Source organism: Prionailurus bengalensis, chromosome D1, assembly GCF_016509475.1.
Source record: "Prionailurus bengalensis isolate Pbe53 chromosome D1, Fcat_Pben_1.1_paternal_pri, whole genome shotgun sequence".
In the NCBI taxonomy this organism is placed as follows: Eukaryota; Metazoa; Chordata; class Mammalia; order Carnivora; family Felidae; genus Prionailurus; species Prionailurus bengalensis.
This window is the reverse complement of record NC_057346.1, coordinates 93,750,292-93,766,954: the sequence shown is the minus strand read 5'-3', so window position 1 is coordinate 93,766,954 and position 16,663 is coordinate 93,750,292. Positions and strand designations below refer to the sequence as shown.

General features: G+C 37.9%; 1 protein-coding gene across 5 annotated transcripts in view; it reads left to right on the top strand.

Annotated features, from left to right (window-relative positions):
- Positions 1-16,663, top strand: part of LRRC4C (leucine rich repeat containing 4C) — a 1,209,844-nt gene that overhangs the window by 1,076,690 nt on the left and 116,491 nt on the right. The window lies entirely within an intron of this gene.

Below are 16,663 nucleotides of genomic sequence, written 5' to 3'. Positions count from 1 at the left end.
TACTTACATACCAGAATCCAGGACCCAGAGCTTCATTTGCAAACGTGACCCTGAAGGAGCATACATCATTTACACTCACGTTCTGTCATTCAGAACTTAGTTACACAGACTTTCCTGCCATGGCCCAAAGAGAAGCTAGACTCTTGCTGGGTAGCCGCGTATGCTGCTTAAAAATGTAGGAAATATTCCTACAGGTTATAATGTGAATGGTGGTGACCTTTGAAGTTCGGCACCAGAGCATCCCTGCTTGAGGGGTACCAAAAGGAGAAGAGGAAAATGGATATGGGGAGACAACGAACAGTTTCTATCATTGTGTATTAACTTCTTTTACCCTCAAAATAACCTACCGGTTTAATCTTACCATTTTTACAGGGAACTGTTAAAAATTTTGTTTACAATCACTGATTCCATCCTAGCAGTGTGAAAGTCAGATAGACTTGCACGCAACTTGTGCTTTTGCTAACTGCTGTATTTCCTCTCTGCCTCAAAAGCTAATTTTGTAGCTACTCATAATTAGGAGCTGTCAATACATCGATATTATTAAGATTCTGCTCTCTTCAGGGAGCTAGGTAGTATCTCTCCTGTTGTTTTTGGTTTCGGTTTTGATGTTTTCTTTTGTCCTGTTTTTCCAGTGGGGGACTGAGTGTCTGGCTCCATTGAGCATGTTGGAGATACCAACAGCTGACCGAAAAAGCCCTTTTCTTTAGCTTCATCACTGAGTGGAATTTTTGTTTCCAGCACCATATGGTGATGGTCTCTGTGTTCAAGATAAGCGTCCATAATGGAACCCGGCTACTTGCATCCTGCCTTTTCCATATCTCATAACTTTTGAAACTTGTTTTATCCCCCAGATTTATAATCTTGCTAAATATTGGGTTGGCAAGGTCGAAGTGGTTTCTATAGTCTTTCAGTAAAGGCACATGTATTTGCTACCCCACTGAAGAATGCCTTCTGATGCCTCTTCCTGAACACTGGAAAACATACCAGCCACAACATATGGTCTTCCCTTCTGATAAAACCTAACCCTAACCTACCTAATTTGGGGGAGAGAGAGAAATCCCAGTGAACTTTAGTTTGTTCTTCTCTTTTACACTAACATTCAGTGTCTCTTTATCCTTTTTAAATTTACTATATATTATTTTTTAAAAGAGCTGCTTCCTTTATATATCTAGCAGAGAATTCGGCCTGAATAATATGTGTGTCGTTCTTTTGGGACACGTATTTTTTCTCAATTTGTATATGCATGAGTTGTATTGATTTTTCTCTAGTTATCTTCTGAAAAGAGGCAAAATTAACTTTAAAAATAATGATGTGGAGAGAAGAAAGGTGACAGATGTCAACGGTTGCTTGTTAGTGGGCAGTTCTATTCCTAGCTAGGTGCTATCTTCAGCAATAATTTGGTTGTGCGAATGATAGTGTTTGGTATGCATCCCTGTCATCTCTCAGGAAAGCTCTTTGTGCAAGCATTCCTTTTATTTATGGAGTTGCATTACCTATGGAGAAAAGGACACCTTTTGTGATGGGTGTGTTTACAGCAAAAACTGAGATTCAGCCTGATTCCCTAAATTCTGGCTCTGACTCTCAACTGGCCCAGCTGTGAGACTTTGGGAAAGTCAGTCTACTTTCTGCATGTTAGTGTACCTCATTTGCAAAATGGGGACAGCAGTGGGATCAAATAGAGTTGTCACAAGGATTAAAAGAGCTCATGGATGTAACAGTGCCTGGCACATTGGTAAGCAACGGATAGAATGTAGCTCTTAATTATTTTCTTCGCTGTCGTCTTCATGTGGACTTGGTTGATAACCATTCCATCATTCCTTACTCTGATATATTTGTTGCTGGGTGCATTGGTTTGTTGATGCAGAGAAATTCAGCTGCAGCAAGGGAACACTTCTTCTTGGCTTATGCTTCATCCATTATAGTGGGAGATGGACAGAGGGTTTTAAGCAAAGAATAGTTTGAAGAGTACAGGATTTTTCACTCTTCCCACTCAGACCAGATTTAGGTTAGAGTCAAATGTACTTGGAGGCTTAATAAAAGATAAGTTTAAACATTCCTGGTAGAAGGAAAAAGGTGCTGAGATTTTTGTTATTTCCCATATATGGTTAGCAACTTAACTGGTCACAAAATATGATTGAATATGTTCTCTATAAGTAGCCTTTTTGCTAGAGCCTGCAAGTGATATAATGAAAATATAGGAATTGCTTCTAAGGATCTTAAATTCTAGTTGGTGAAAAAAGGCTACACACATGAAATAAATTAGATATATTACTGCAATGTACATATACACATTGCTGCAACTGGATAGTGTAAATAATTATCACTCCCCAAATGCATGCAAGAAAATTGAGAAACAAACATTAGTTGAAAGAATTGGGGAGTTTTAGGCAGAAATTATTTATTTTTAATTTTTTTAATGTTTATTTATTTTTGAGAGAGACAGAATGCAAGCTGGGGAGGGGCAAAGAGAGAGGGAGACAGAATCTGAAGCAGGCTCCAGGCTCTGAGCTGTCAGCACAGAGCCCAATGCGGGACTCAAACTCACGAACTGTGAGATCATGACTTGAGCCGAAGTGGGACCTTTAACTGACTGAGCCACCCAGGCGCCCCAGGCAGAAATTGTTTTTGAGTTGGATTTTTCATTTCTAAACATCAGAGCTATGGATGAAGCAAGTTTGTACAAGTATCTGAGCACTTAGACGGGGTCCAAATCCAGAGGACCAACAGTTGGGTACATCACTATAAAAGATCCCCCTCACTATAATTGTAGACAGAGATGAAAAATTCAGGTAGGGACTCTGAAGCATGATACAAATGAGTCACAGTGCTAAATTTTGCTACTTTTAGGAGGCTGGTACGTTACTGTAATATTTAACTATTCAGAGTAACTCGCATGGTATTCCAGAATTCTTGAAGGGCTAATGGTCTTACAGGACCATTTACTCTGTTGATGTTCTACCACAGCCTAGTGTAGGCTTTGATAATAGTTGTCTCTCCTGGCTTTTAAAAAAAATAAGGAAATTTATTTCCACACAGCATGGGACATACAGAGGAAGAGTGCTTCTGGTTTATCTCAGTGGTTCAACAGCAGCGTCAAGGACAAACATCTTTCTATCATTTTGCTCTCCTATTGTCTGCTTGTCACTTTTGTCTTTAGTCAAACTCCCCCTGTGGTCACAAGAGATTACAACAGTGATCAGCATCGCATCTTGACATGAGTGAGCCCAAGACAGAAGAACTGATGTCTTCCTTGAGTGTTTTAAGAGTAAGGAAAACTTTCTCAGAAATCTCCACTAAGTCTGCCTTTATTGTATGTCCAAACCAATCACTAGCAGAGAAAATGAAACACCAATAATTGTCTCAGATGAGTCAGGACCCACTCTTTGAGGTTGCCTTGAGAGCTGCATGCAGGGATAGATACCTGAATAAAATTGGGGTTTGCTTAGGAAACTGGAAAGAATGGGGATGTGAATACATGTGTTTTGGCATCACCAGTATCTGTTATACTTGACATATGGTAGAATGCTCTTATGTTCTTATTTTAATGAAAAAAATAGGGGCGCCTGGGTGGCTCAGTCGGTTGGGCGTCCGACTTCAGCTCAGGTCACGACCTCACGGTCCGTGGGTTCGAGCCCCGCGTTGGGCTCTGGGCTGATGGCTCAGAGCCTGGGGCCTGCTTCCGATTCTGTGTCTCCCTCTCTCTGTGCCCCTCCCCCGTTCATGCTCTGCCTCTCTCTGTCTCAAAAATAAATAAACATTAAAAAAAAAAGAAAAAAAGAAAGGAGGGAGGGAAGGGAGGAAAGAAAGAAGGATGGAAGGAAGGAAGGAAGGAAAACACTGTGTGTTGTGTTTTATTTAGTCTTTACTATGGAGCCAGTAGCATTTTTCTGATATATTTCTGTCAATTCCAGGTAGAGCACAATAAACATATTGTTGAGCCAGACATTCAAATCATATTGTCAGAAACTGATTAGAATTGGGTGGCCACTGCTTTTTTCTTGGCAAGGGGCCAATTCATTGCAGTAATGTATTAAATAGTCCTTCAAAAAAGAAGAGCCAAAAAACAATGTCCTTTGGAACTAACACTCTTAAACAGTATCCAAATTAATGGAAAGTGCCTGCACTAATAAAATAAAACATCAGGGCTTTGGCAGGAGGTGATTGGCAGAAACACCCGATGGCTTGATACATCTGTCTCCCGAAGACCTAAATGAATTCTTCCTTGCAAAAGAGAATGAATAACTGTGGCTGAAGCTAAAACCTGGTCTGAAGAAAATGACTTCCTGCCTTCTGCCAGAGCACCTAGGAGCACATTGCTCAACCTGATATCTTTGTGCCTACTGAATTACTGTAAAGATAAGAAAGATTCTCCATCTGCAGTTGGGAATATTATGCCATTTCGTGTTTAGTCAGATAATATATGATGAAGGGGTATTCTGTATCCCTTCCTGATTTGTAAGGATTTAGGAACTTTGGTAGTATAATTAGTGAGTTGATTTATAAATGTCTTTATTTGCTTATTTGTTCATTGATTGATTCATGCACACATTCATGTAAATGCTTAAGAGTGTTGGTTTTTTTCCAGGCATAGCTTTGTGCTGAGCATGTCAAGGTCTGCAGAGGCCAGGGTCTTACATTTGGATCCTGTGTGTAGAGCAGTGAAGGAAGTAAAGGGAACTATGCCATTCACTCTACTATGATGTTCCCTACACAATTCATTTCCAACACTCCTCACAACCCTGTAGGACCTTTATCATTACCTCCAGTTCCAAGAATATAAAATGGAGGCTTAGACATTAAGTAATTTGTTCAGTATGACTCTAATTATTGGTGGTGATCCTAGCTTTGATCTCACACTTATGTTATTCAAAAGCTGAGAACTTCAGCTCCCTTCCATGAATCAGATTGATTTTTACCCTAATTACAAATTTACCCTGATCTGTAGATACCCAGATAGCTTTACTAACAATTCTCTATTGTTAGTTCTCAGACTTGGCTATCCAGAATGTGTGAGTGAATCCAAGCCAATCCAACATAACTAAAACAATAATGCATCCCAAAGCTGAAGTCGACCAGTGGTAGTACTAGAAACTGATGTATTCAAGAATTTAGAATTATGCCTATGGAATGAATAATTGGACTCTGAGTAAGAGCTTTGAACTTTCCTAGAAGTAAAATATAGATGTTTGATGTATCAGTAATGTAATACCTAATTGGCTTTCTATGGAACATTTTGGCTTCCCTCTAAAGACTGAGTTGTCTTTCGTATAAGTGAAATGGACAGACAAATGGCCTTAGCATAAATGAGATTTTACCAAAATGTTTCACATTTGTGTAGCAAATGATTCTGCATCAAGTGCCTTCAAACCTAAGTCTAGAATAACTCAGCAACAAGCATGGGACCCATTGCATTCCTCCTACTGTGTGAGCGTGTGGATTGAGATTCAGAGAGGCCAACTAGCCTGTACAAAGTCACACAGCCCAAGAGCAGATACATTGAGTTTTTTGTCCCTTTGCCTTAACACCCTGTGGGTTAGCCTTATGGGGCTGAACAAGTGTACTTTGCATGTTAAAAAAAAAAATAGCTGTCCCAGAGGTTGTACATAATGTTTGGGTGGTTTTCACGTATTTAGATTATGCGGACAGATACATCAGAGAACTGAGCATTTGTCCCCCTTGCTATATTAATACTTCAGAGCAATCACTGAAATTATCATGGAAGTTTCTAGAAATTTCCAGTGTTTCTCAGATATATCAGGCTTGCTCTGTATTCAGCGTTTTTGTACTTACTGTCCATCACCTGAGTTCTAGAGAAGGAACCCTTATGGCACCAAAGAGTGCTCAAATGTCACCTTTATCAGGGAGATCATTGCTTGACCACTGATGTAAAAGTACAGCCCTATCTTCATGCTTCCTAGCTTTGCTCCTTGCTTAGTTTTATTCAAACACTTATCATCACCTAAGATGTAATAGAGTGTACTCATTGTTTCAATTGCCCATCTCCTCCTCTAGAATGTAAGCTCCAAGAGGAAAGGTTTTTGTTTGTTTTATTCACTGGTGCATCCTCAGTTCTGAGAAGAAGCTATTTGGTAGGCATTCAGTGAATATCATTGAACAGTTAATTAAAATATGCATCCACATGCACACACACACACACATACAATTTTATGATATGTATTGCACTTTTAAAAAAAGAAAGTATAGGAAAACCTAAAAGTGATCTATCACAATAGCAATACAATTATGAAACATCATTCTCTGATTTCCTTTATTGGTCTCGACCGTATGGATTGTCAAGATCATCTTCAGAGAAGTGTAGAAGTGAGTTGCAGTTTCCCAAACCTTCCTGTCCAGCCTTTCCACTCTGTTTACTCCCCTTACTCTACTTCATTCAGACCTTCAGTGCCCTTGTGTTCTCTAGCATCTTTCAAAGTCAACTTCCCTGCCCATATTTTAACTAAAGTGTAAACAACTAACATCATTGTATGTTATCAGTCCTATCATCCTTTCAGTAGGAGTTAGGATAAAAGGCTGAGATTCATTCTTGGCAGTGTGTGGTTTTATTTGGTTCAGCAGTGTGCGGCTTTGCCAGTCTGGCGGCATTGACACTCATATTTGGTAACACAACCATAACCCAACTGTCACCTGCAAGGAGACAGGGAAGATCAGAAAAGATTGGTGCCTGGAATTAAGCTTACTGACCAGATAGCTATTTTCTCTATCTACCTTAGAGATTCTATGAAGAGAGATTGAATTCATTTTTTATGATTAACACAGGGGGAAAGGACATGCTTTATTACTGTAACAAGTTATACAGTGGGACTAACATCATTATAATGGAAAGGGCTCCTGAAAATAATACTATTATATGTTAAGCACTTTATAGGTATTAACTCATTTAATTCTTAAAACAACACAGTGAAATATCTCAATGTTTTCCCATTTTAAAGTCGACAGTCACAGATGGAGAAGGGTTAAGTGACTCACACAAGGTCCCTCAGTTGAATTTGAACCAAAGGCAATGGGTAGCTCCTGGGCTATAGTGCATGTTCATGGTTAGGTTTACTAATCCATAAATCAGTTTATTTCTGTCACCTCGCTGACCAAGAATAAACCATGTTCACCCCAATCCTTTGAAGAGAAGTAAGAACAGGGTAACACAGGAATTCATATACCCTGGTAATTTCATCTGATCATCGTGGGTATTTTTAGGGATGGTTACTGTCATCCTCATTTTGTATGTAAAATGATGGAGACTTACAGAGATTGAGTAACATGTCTTATGTCCCTCAGCTAAAAATATCTAGGAAGCGAAACAAGATTTATGTGATTCTACACAGCTTCTGCATACCATTTGCTTGGTATTTAGTCAGAAACACCACGGAAACAAGCAAACAAACAATAAGAGATTGTTTTTGGTAGTGTTCTGGGATGCCTCTGGTTTCCAAGAATACCATTATAAAGTCAAACATATTCCAGACAGTAAAATCTTTTACAACTCCTCTTGAATTCCCTAGTCCAGAAGTAGCCTTAGCTATTTGAACATAAAAGTATACACTGAGAATCTAGATGAATGATAACGTTGGAATTAAGCATAGATGCTTTTGCAGCACCAATGAAAATATTTAGGAATTGCTACTATCTGGATAAATGCCAAGGAACATTTTATACATTTGAGGATTGAGAGAAATCTCTTCTGATACAAAATTATTTTCTGTACAGTCACAGACATCCCTAAAATTTCACCCAGGCATCATTAAAGTATTTGTGCCAACACTTCATTTAGTAGCAAAGAGAGAGACACTTAAATCCTGGGAAGATGAGTCTAAAGTCTTCTATTTGTCAAAAAGAAAATATTTATGTTTGGTGCAGCGATATGTCTATATGAAAGTGCTTTGACAAAACATTATTTATGAGTAAACATAAAACATGCTGTATATTTTAATATATGAATTACATAAAGCTTTTGATTGCTTTATTTTCATTTCTCATACATTTTCTACTGCAACAATATAGGAGTTTTCCATTTTGTGTATTAAAGGTCATAGGGACAAGTAAAATTGATCCCAAGCCCACATTTATAAGCTGGGCCATTTTATCTTTGCCATCCTGTGGGCTTCAAACCATCTCTGCTCTGCACAGAAACCCTGAATGAAAGCAAAATGTAGTAAATATTTTCAGGAAGGCCTTTTTATTTTTTGTCTCCTCTTAGAAGGCTAAATCAATACTTGACCTTTTCACACCCCTATCAGAATAAAATGGACTCTTTCTGCACTGATTTGTAATTCTGAAGTGTGTGGTAAGATCCATTTGTCTTGAAAGCCATCTGTTCCTTGGGGTACTGTATGAATGTGTGTGTGCGTGTGCGTGCGTGTGTGTGTGTGTGTGTGTGTGTGTATGAAATTGCTTGGTTGCTAGATGTGAATAATGTTTTGTGGGTTACACAATGCTTTCACCTGTAATATTTCATTTGTCCTCTGATACTGTGAAATAGACAGGATGGAGGGTTGGATTGATGAATGAATAGATGATAGATAGGTATAGATAGATAGACAGATAGATAGAGAGATAGAGAGATATAGAAGATAATAGGTTGACAATAAGTATCAGTGATTCACTGACGCCCAGTGAAGCTGTGTTCATGTAGCTGGTTAGAAGGGACCAAATGAAACTTGAAAAGTGGCCTTCCAAGATGCATCTACAGTATAGGGGCCCAGGTGAGCATGTGGTCTGTTCTATCACAGCACAAAATGCTGCAGCAAGAATAGCAGAAAATGACATTTGTCAAGGCATTCTAAAGAGCAAAATCCGTGTGAAGAATGATGTAAGCTCTTTTAAATTAAAGTAACTTATTGGAGCCCAGGTTCTTTAAACTGAAACCAGAGAACAGGAAACCCACTGGTGTAAAATGAGGAGGTGAAAGTGTTGTTTCTTTGTTTGTTTCTTATCTCAGGAATGCAGGCCCCTCAACCTCAGAATCAGACTGTTCCAAAAGTGCATGTTCCTTCGCATTTTGGTGACTTTTACTTTCCTTTCTGCATGCCTGTGGGGCTGAGGACAGTCCGGGGGTGAGGGAGTGAAGATTGTAGAAATATCCCCGGTTATAAGTTTGAATCTGCATGTGGGTGGTATTTGTGGAGGAGTGGGTGCAAAAAGAACTACTGTGTACTCTGAGGTGCTTGCTGTCTGTACCTGAGAAGGATCACGGGGTGAATTTTGGTCCACTTCCCGAGTAGTTAAATGACATCACACAATTTTTTTATTATCTTGGTATTTAATAACTTCCTCTTTATAGGAGCAGGAATAATCACCATCTCATAGTATTGTAATGAAAAGTATGATTCATGTATCTAAAACCAAAAAGAGGCAACCAATAAAACGTGGCAACTGAAAATATGGTCTTGCATAATTTCTCTGAGATCATGCATATTTGTGCTGAGTGACCACCTTTCTGACTGCTCAGGAGGGGCCGGTCTTGTTTTTGCAATTCTTTCTTGCAAAAATTATCAACTTGCCAAATGCACCTGCTGCTGCTTACAGTCTACCAGTGAGAATAACAGAGAATAACAGACTCTGCAGATGTGCTACTAAGAGAAAAGACAAATATATCTCACTTTTAGAAAATTTTTAAAATATTTATTTATTTTTGAGAAAGAGAGACAGAGAGAGACAGAGCACAAGTAGAGGAGGGGCAGAGAGAGAGAGAGACACAGAAGCCAAAGCAGGCTCCAGGCTCTGAGCTGTCAGCATAAAGCCCTAAACAGGGCTCACAACCACGAACCCTGAGATCATAACATGAGCCGAAGTCGTTGCTTAACCAACTGAGCCACCCAGGAGCCCCTCACTTCTAGAACTTTAATAGCAACCTCAGCTCAGGAAAAAAATGAAGATATGCCAGGGCTTCCCTATTCCGAGGTGAGAAAAAAATCTTTCATCATAAATTGATATTAAGATAGTACTGGTTCTGCATTTCAGGCCAAATAAATGGTTAAGTAGTCCACAGAAATAAACAAAGTGAGATGACTTTAAATTGTTCTGCACCAAATTGGGAAGAGATGAATATCTTATCAGGAAGAAAGGCAATATCGTACTGTCTGCACTTCTTTATTTAATCAGCTCCCTCTAATTTTGAAATTTCAAAATAAGCATCACTTTTATCATGAATGAGGCTTTCAGGGGAAAAAAAAAACCTAGCAATTGACTGCATATTGTATTGAACAAAGCATGTTAGGTATGATGTATTTAGAGATATCAGGTTACATATATCCAGTTTTCTGAACGTAGTTTTCTATGAAAAGTTACTATGTGTATGGGTGTATACACGCATTTATATAATATATTTCATATATATAATTATATGCAATGCATATATGATTTTTTGATTTCTTACATATATAGGGAAAAGTATTTTTTTCTTTTTAAATTTTCTTTCGTTAATGTTTATTTTTGAGAGAGACAGAGAATTAGTGGGAGAGGGGCAGAGAGAGAGGGAAACACAAAATCTGAAGCAGGCTCCAGTCTCTGAGCTGTCAGCACAGAGCCTGATGCATGCTTCAAACCCACAAACCATGAGGTCATGACCTGATCCAAAACCAAGACTCAGACGCTTAAGTGACAAAGCCACCCAGGTTCCCAAGAAGTATTTTCTCTACTTTGACATCCAGTGACTTTTGATCTCATTTTCCTTGAATCCAGAGTTTAATTTAGCAGTCATGTTTGTTTCACTTTTGAACAAAGTATGAATTTTATGCATTTTATAATGCAGTATGTAGTTATTGGGAAATGAGAGTAATTTCATTAAAACCAACAGATTTTAATTAACCGTTTGCCATGGGCCTGATATTCCCATGTGTATAGGATGAAAAAAAGCACAGTCACTACTCATGTGGTCCCCGTGATCTAAAACTGAGTTGTTAACTGGGGGTGATACTGCCCTCCCCTAAGGGGAAATTCGACACTATTTAGAGACACATTTGGTCTCAATCGAATATTTGTCACAATCAAAGGGGAGCTGCTACTGGCATCCAGTGGGTAGAGACCTGGAATACTGCTGAACATCCTACGATTCACAGGGCATTAAATAATAGCTATATTGCTCCAAAAGCCATTAGTAATGAAGTTGAAAAACCTGGTCTGTAGAATGAGAAATATGTGATGCACTGTGATAGGCACTATTTTGGGGACATGAATAAAATGTTGGGGGAAACTCAAAGGAAAGATAACTAGGAGTAGGAACGTGATGAAGAAAGCTTTGTGGAGGAGGTGACCTTGGGGCCTGGCCCAGAAGAATGAAGGGTGGTTTGTTTTGCTAGGGAAGGATGGAAAAGCAGAGAGCATTCTGGGTAGGGGTGCAAAGAGGAGTGAAGCATAGGAAAGTAACTTCCCATAAAGCTTTCACTCTACACAGTTACCACTGAGGTTGACTTCAATTCATGGTTATAAACAAATCAGGCTACTAACAGAACTCTGTGTGAGAGGTATTTATTGTTGTTGTTGTGTGTGTTTGTGTGTGTGTGTGTGTGTGTGTGTGAATTTAAGCTTCATATGTAAAACTCCCTAAGAGAAAAGTGGGAGAAAGCTTTTCAGGTCCCCTGGCTTTAGCTTTTCCACAGTATAGTCAGTATGTCTACAGGGTGGCTGCTAATTCTTCCTGTCTTCCAAACCTTTCTAGAACTGGAGCTGAGGGAAAGGGCTTTACACAGCTTAGAACTGTTTGGGAGTTAACATGGCCCCTATATCTGGACAACAGAGAGTATTAAGGCCTTCAAAGAGCTCTCTGACAGAAAAAAAAGACCAGAATATAACTCAGCCTTTCCTTAGTACAAATGGTACTGTGCAGTGACCCAGTGTGGACTCTGGAATACTGTCTCAAGAACTTGCCCATCGTGTGTCTTGCGATAAGTGATAGAATATTTTTTGTTTGTTTGTTTGTTTCCATCATCTGTTTAAACTTGGTGTAATGTCTTCTGTATCATAGGACTGTTTTGAAGACTAAATACCATGCATTTATAGCCTGATATGTAGTAGGCACTCAGTGTTAGTTCTTTTCACTTCCCCCGTTGTGGTCTGACAACATGGGGATTTTGTTAAAGACCAGTCCTGTGTTTTGGGAGATGCTATAAGCAAGAGTCTCGCCCTTCTGGTTGGCAGAGAAGACATTGCAAAGGATAGTTTTATAACAGGAAAATTCTGAGTGCTGAGGGCAGATAATGAGGTTGTTTGAGAAACATTCAATTAACAAAATGAAACAAGTATGGTGGATACTCAGTGGGTGCGCTGAAGATGTCTTCTGAAATGTTGATGCCGATGGCACACATGGTGATTACAAAAAGGTCCATATTTAAATTAGTATTAAAAAAAGAGACAGAGAAGAGGAAGATGTTATAGGATCAGTGGAGGTAAGGTTGAAAGGAGGCAAGATGAATTCAGGTCAAAAAAAAAAATTTAGTCTCTTGAGTGATTAAAAGATAACTATAAACTCCACCTAGGGAAATCTTGCCACTTCATCTGCTGCTGAGCCGTTGGTATTATTCTTTGCTTTTGTGTGTGAACATGCTCAGTTTTCTGACAAGTCATGGCAGAAATACTAAACAAATTATTTTCGTTTTTTAAGTTTATTTATTTATTTAGAGAGAGAGAGGTGAAGGGGCAGAGAAAGAGGGAGAGAGAAAGAGAATCCCAAACAGGTTCCACGCTATCAGCATGGAGCCTGATGCAGGGCTCAATCCCATGAATTATGATCATGACCTGAGTCAAAATCAAGAGTTAGATGTTTAACTGACAGAGCCACCTAGGTGCTCCACCAGTTACTTTTTCTGCTTCCTGTAAGTATTTCTGATTACAGGAAATAGAAATGCTATATCACATATATACCTTTTATTTTGAATGTTTATATTTTAGTTTGAAAAATCATTGAATAGTGAATTTTATCATGAAAGAATGATCTCCTTCAGTAATCTAAAAAAGATGGAAATTGGGGTTCCCCGGATGGCTCAGTCAGTTAAGCACCAGCTCTTTATTTCAGCTCAGGTCATGGTCTCATGATTTGTGAGTTCAAGCCCCACATTGGGCTCTGCACTGGCAGTGAAGAGCATGCTTGAGATTCTCTCTTCTCTACCCCTTTCCTGCTCACTCTCTGTCACTGTCTCTCAAAATAAATAAATACATATTTAAAAAATTAAAAATAGATGGAAATAAAAATGAGACTTCTCCTTATATCCCTTTATATAAGCAGTGTTTTGAAGATTCAAACTAGAATCATTAAAAAATCAGAGGACTTAGTTGTTCCTTTTAGTTAATATCTTTCCTCTGGTACAGATATTAGGAGTGAGGGAAACCACATGCTTCAGTTCATATTTGTCCCCTAGTAATAGGAGATGAGATGACTTTCATCTCAGTTAAGTTAGAAGAATGAATCTGTCATATGTCACCTCATGGAAACATTTAAATGAAATGCCAGTGTTATCATTTCCACATCCATTAATCACCATGGAGATTAAGCACTAAATGAAAAGTCTCCAGAGTTAACCAAAAACAAAGTAATATTGAGTATTTGATGTCTGGAAATGTATGGACCAAACACTTTTTTAATGTTTATTTATTTTAAGAAAGAGAGTGTGCATGCATGAGCAGGAGAGGGGCAGAGAGACAGGGAGAGAGAGAGAGTCCCAAGCAAGACCCAATGTGGGACTCAAACTCATGAATTGTGAGAGCATGACCTGAGATGAAATTAAAAGTCAGAAGCTTTACCGACTGAGCCATCCAGGGGCCCTGGACCGATTCTATTAATTTTTTCCCTACTTGTTGGTTAAAAAGTAAAGGATTTCCTAAAAAGTAAAGGATTTCCTAGTTTCACTATCCATGTCAAGTATATGAGAATATAAGATAAATTAACAGTCTCCAAATACCCTTAAGTAAAATGAATGATAATAATATAATAATCAAAATAGGTAAAATAATAACATATATAAAAATAATATATCTGTATTGAACACTTAATGCCAAGCACAGTGCTAAATAGTATTCTATTTAATACCAAAAACAACCCTCTAAAGACATGTTATCCGTATTCTACAAATGAAGAAAATAATCCATAGAATAAATTAATAATGTGACTGAACTCATGTAGCCAGAGAAGATAATGAAATCAATTTGATTATTCAAATCTGAGGTTTTATTTAAGGCAATAGATTGAAATGGGCTGGATGGAATGAGGTAGCAGAAGACAGGATAGGATGGGGTGGGCTAGGATAGAATAGAAAAGCTACTGTGTACCACGTTGCAAGGTTTGACTGGTAAAACTTCGTTTTCAGTTTTGAGAGAAGGAGAGAAAGAGCGAGAGGGAGAAACAGAAGCTTTGCACTGTTTCGCTGCATAGTGGATTTCTCACTGGGAGATTCGATACAAAAACTAAAAATTTTGGAGCAACTACACTAAAGAATGTTCAGCCTCGCTCCAACCCCCATATTGCGACAATCCGAACAAAATAATTTTCTCATTTGGTGTGTTCCTGGTTGACTCTTGTAATATTTAAGAATCAGAAAGAATGCGTCTTCTGCAGTATTTCAGCCAAGCCCATTGGGTTACATATGGAGAAACAGAAGACTGAATAATAGATTGACACCCTAATGCAGAATGGCACAGTTAAATTAGTGGCATATTTGGGAGTAGAATATGGGTATCCTACTACTGTTCGATGTTGTTCTTTGCTTGGTTGCTTGCTTGGTTGCTTGTTTTTTCTCCCAGGAGTTGAGGATTAAATTAATAAAGCATCAGAAATAACAAGTTGTAGGTTGTCAACTCCTACTCGTTGACTAGTATATCTGTAACACACAGGGACCTCTCCTTTGCTATCAAATGACAGCAGTGACTATTTATTAAGTGCCTCTTTAGCAGATCATTGTATTTAGGTATAAGCTATGCCTTTATTATCTTGAGCTTCTAGTATAGATGAGGGGAAAAGAAGGTATTTATTTATAAGTAATGTAGTAACATGTAAAGACTAGGTTAAAAAAAAAAGATTTTTCAAGTGAAAGGTACAGACCATTACATTGCTCAGAAGAGGGAGAGGGCACTGTGACTTGGGTGACAATTAAGTCAAAGAAATGTGGAAGAGATGGCATTGAGTTTTCTTAGAGACTTAAGTGTGTCAGGATATGCCAAGATTGATAAAGACCTGATCAATTCTGAAATGCTTCCTGAGTTAATAGGTGAAAAATCAGGATTGTCACAAAGCAACTGAAGAATAAACTGCTCAACTGCCAAATGACTCTTTGGGGGCCTGTTGATATTATAATGTAATTTTGTGCTAGTTGTTCATAAACTATTAATTGGAGAAAAATCTGTTTATGTAGTCATTCCAAAGAGCATTGTTAAGAAATTCAGGTGCAATGGAATATGCCAATGTTAATGGTAAATGTGAATAGTAATAATAAATTCTTTAAGTTAAAATTATACCTCTTCTTTGGAGCCCACTCAGATTCCTAAAGTCAGTCCACACTAAGCTTTTTCTTTTAAAGAAATCTCTTTAATACATAAATTGCTACATTACCCTCAGTACTTAACCAGTGTCCTGATGTTGTAAAACAAATGTTTTGTTTGTGCATCTCAGCTTCTTAGATTATAAATTTCTAGCTGGTCTTGGATTTTTCTAATCACATTCCCAGTTCTTTGTACATGCTACATGATAAATACAGATTTGATGATTGGTTAATAGATATAGGGCATTTTTTATATATGGCTAGGAAAATACTAAATTAACTCATCAAATTCTCTTGCTTTCTTATGGTATTAACTACATGCTACCAATTACTCTACCTCTGTACTCAGTACATCCTCAACTAGTTTTTAAGGGCTTGCGATAGGTAACAACTCTCACTTACACTTATCTCAGCACCCTATACCAAACGTAGTGCCTATTCATAGTAGATATTAAATTAATAATTGCCAAGTGGAAATTGAATGAATTTTAAGACTAATAAGCACAATATCTATAGGAAGCCTACCACAGAATGGACACATGGAAAACTCTCAATAAACATGAAATGAATGAACGAATGAATCATGGATTCTAAGTTTTGCCACTAACTAGTTTTGTAACATGATCAAATCAGCTTCCCTTTTGGGGACTCAGTTTTTTCATCAATAATATAAGGTGTTTGGATTTGAAGGCTAGCTTTATAACTACTTTAAAAATTCTAGGAAGGTACTTCAGGACTTCCTTGAAGAATGAAGTATTTTCTTACCCAATGATATGTATTTGAAAGCCTTAGTTTATGGGGGGGGGGAGGGCATAAGATACTTTTTTAAAAAAAGAGCCCCGTTGCTAAAATTGCTTGAATAATATTAGTGTAAATTACAGTATGGAAATTTGCCTTTTTAAACCAGTTTGAACACATGCAATTTAAAAGTCCATCTTGCTATTATTCCAGAAGCCACATTCAAATGAATTTGATATTCATTTCATAGGAAAATTGAAGACAACATTAATAAATTGCAAAGGCATGTAACAGTTCTTTCACCACAAAAAGAGAGAAATGTATGTTCATTTGTCATGCATACAACAAGCATCAAACAGTAATAATTTTTAACAGATTGAAATAAAATATTTCATTTTGTCTTTTCCTCACTCCATATTCTCTTGTTATTTAAGAGAGAAGCATGG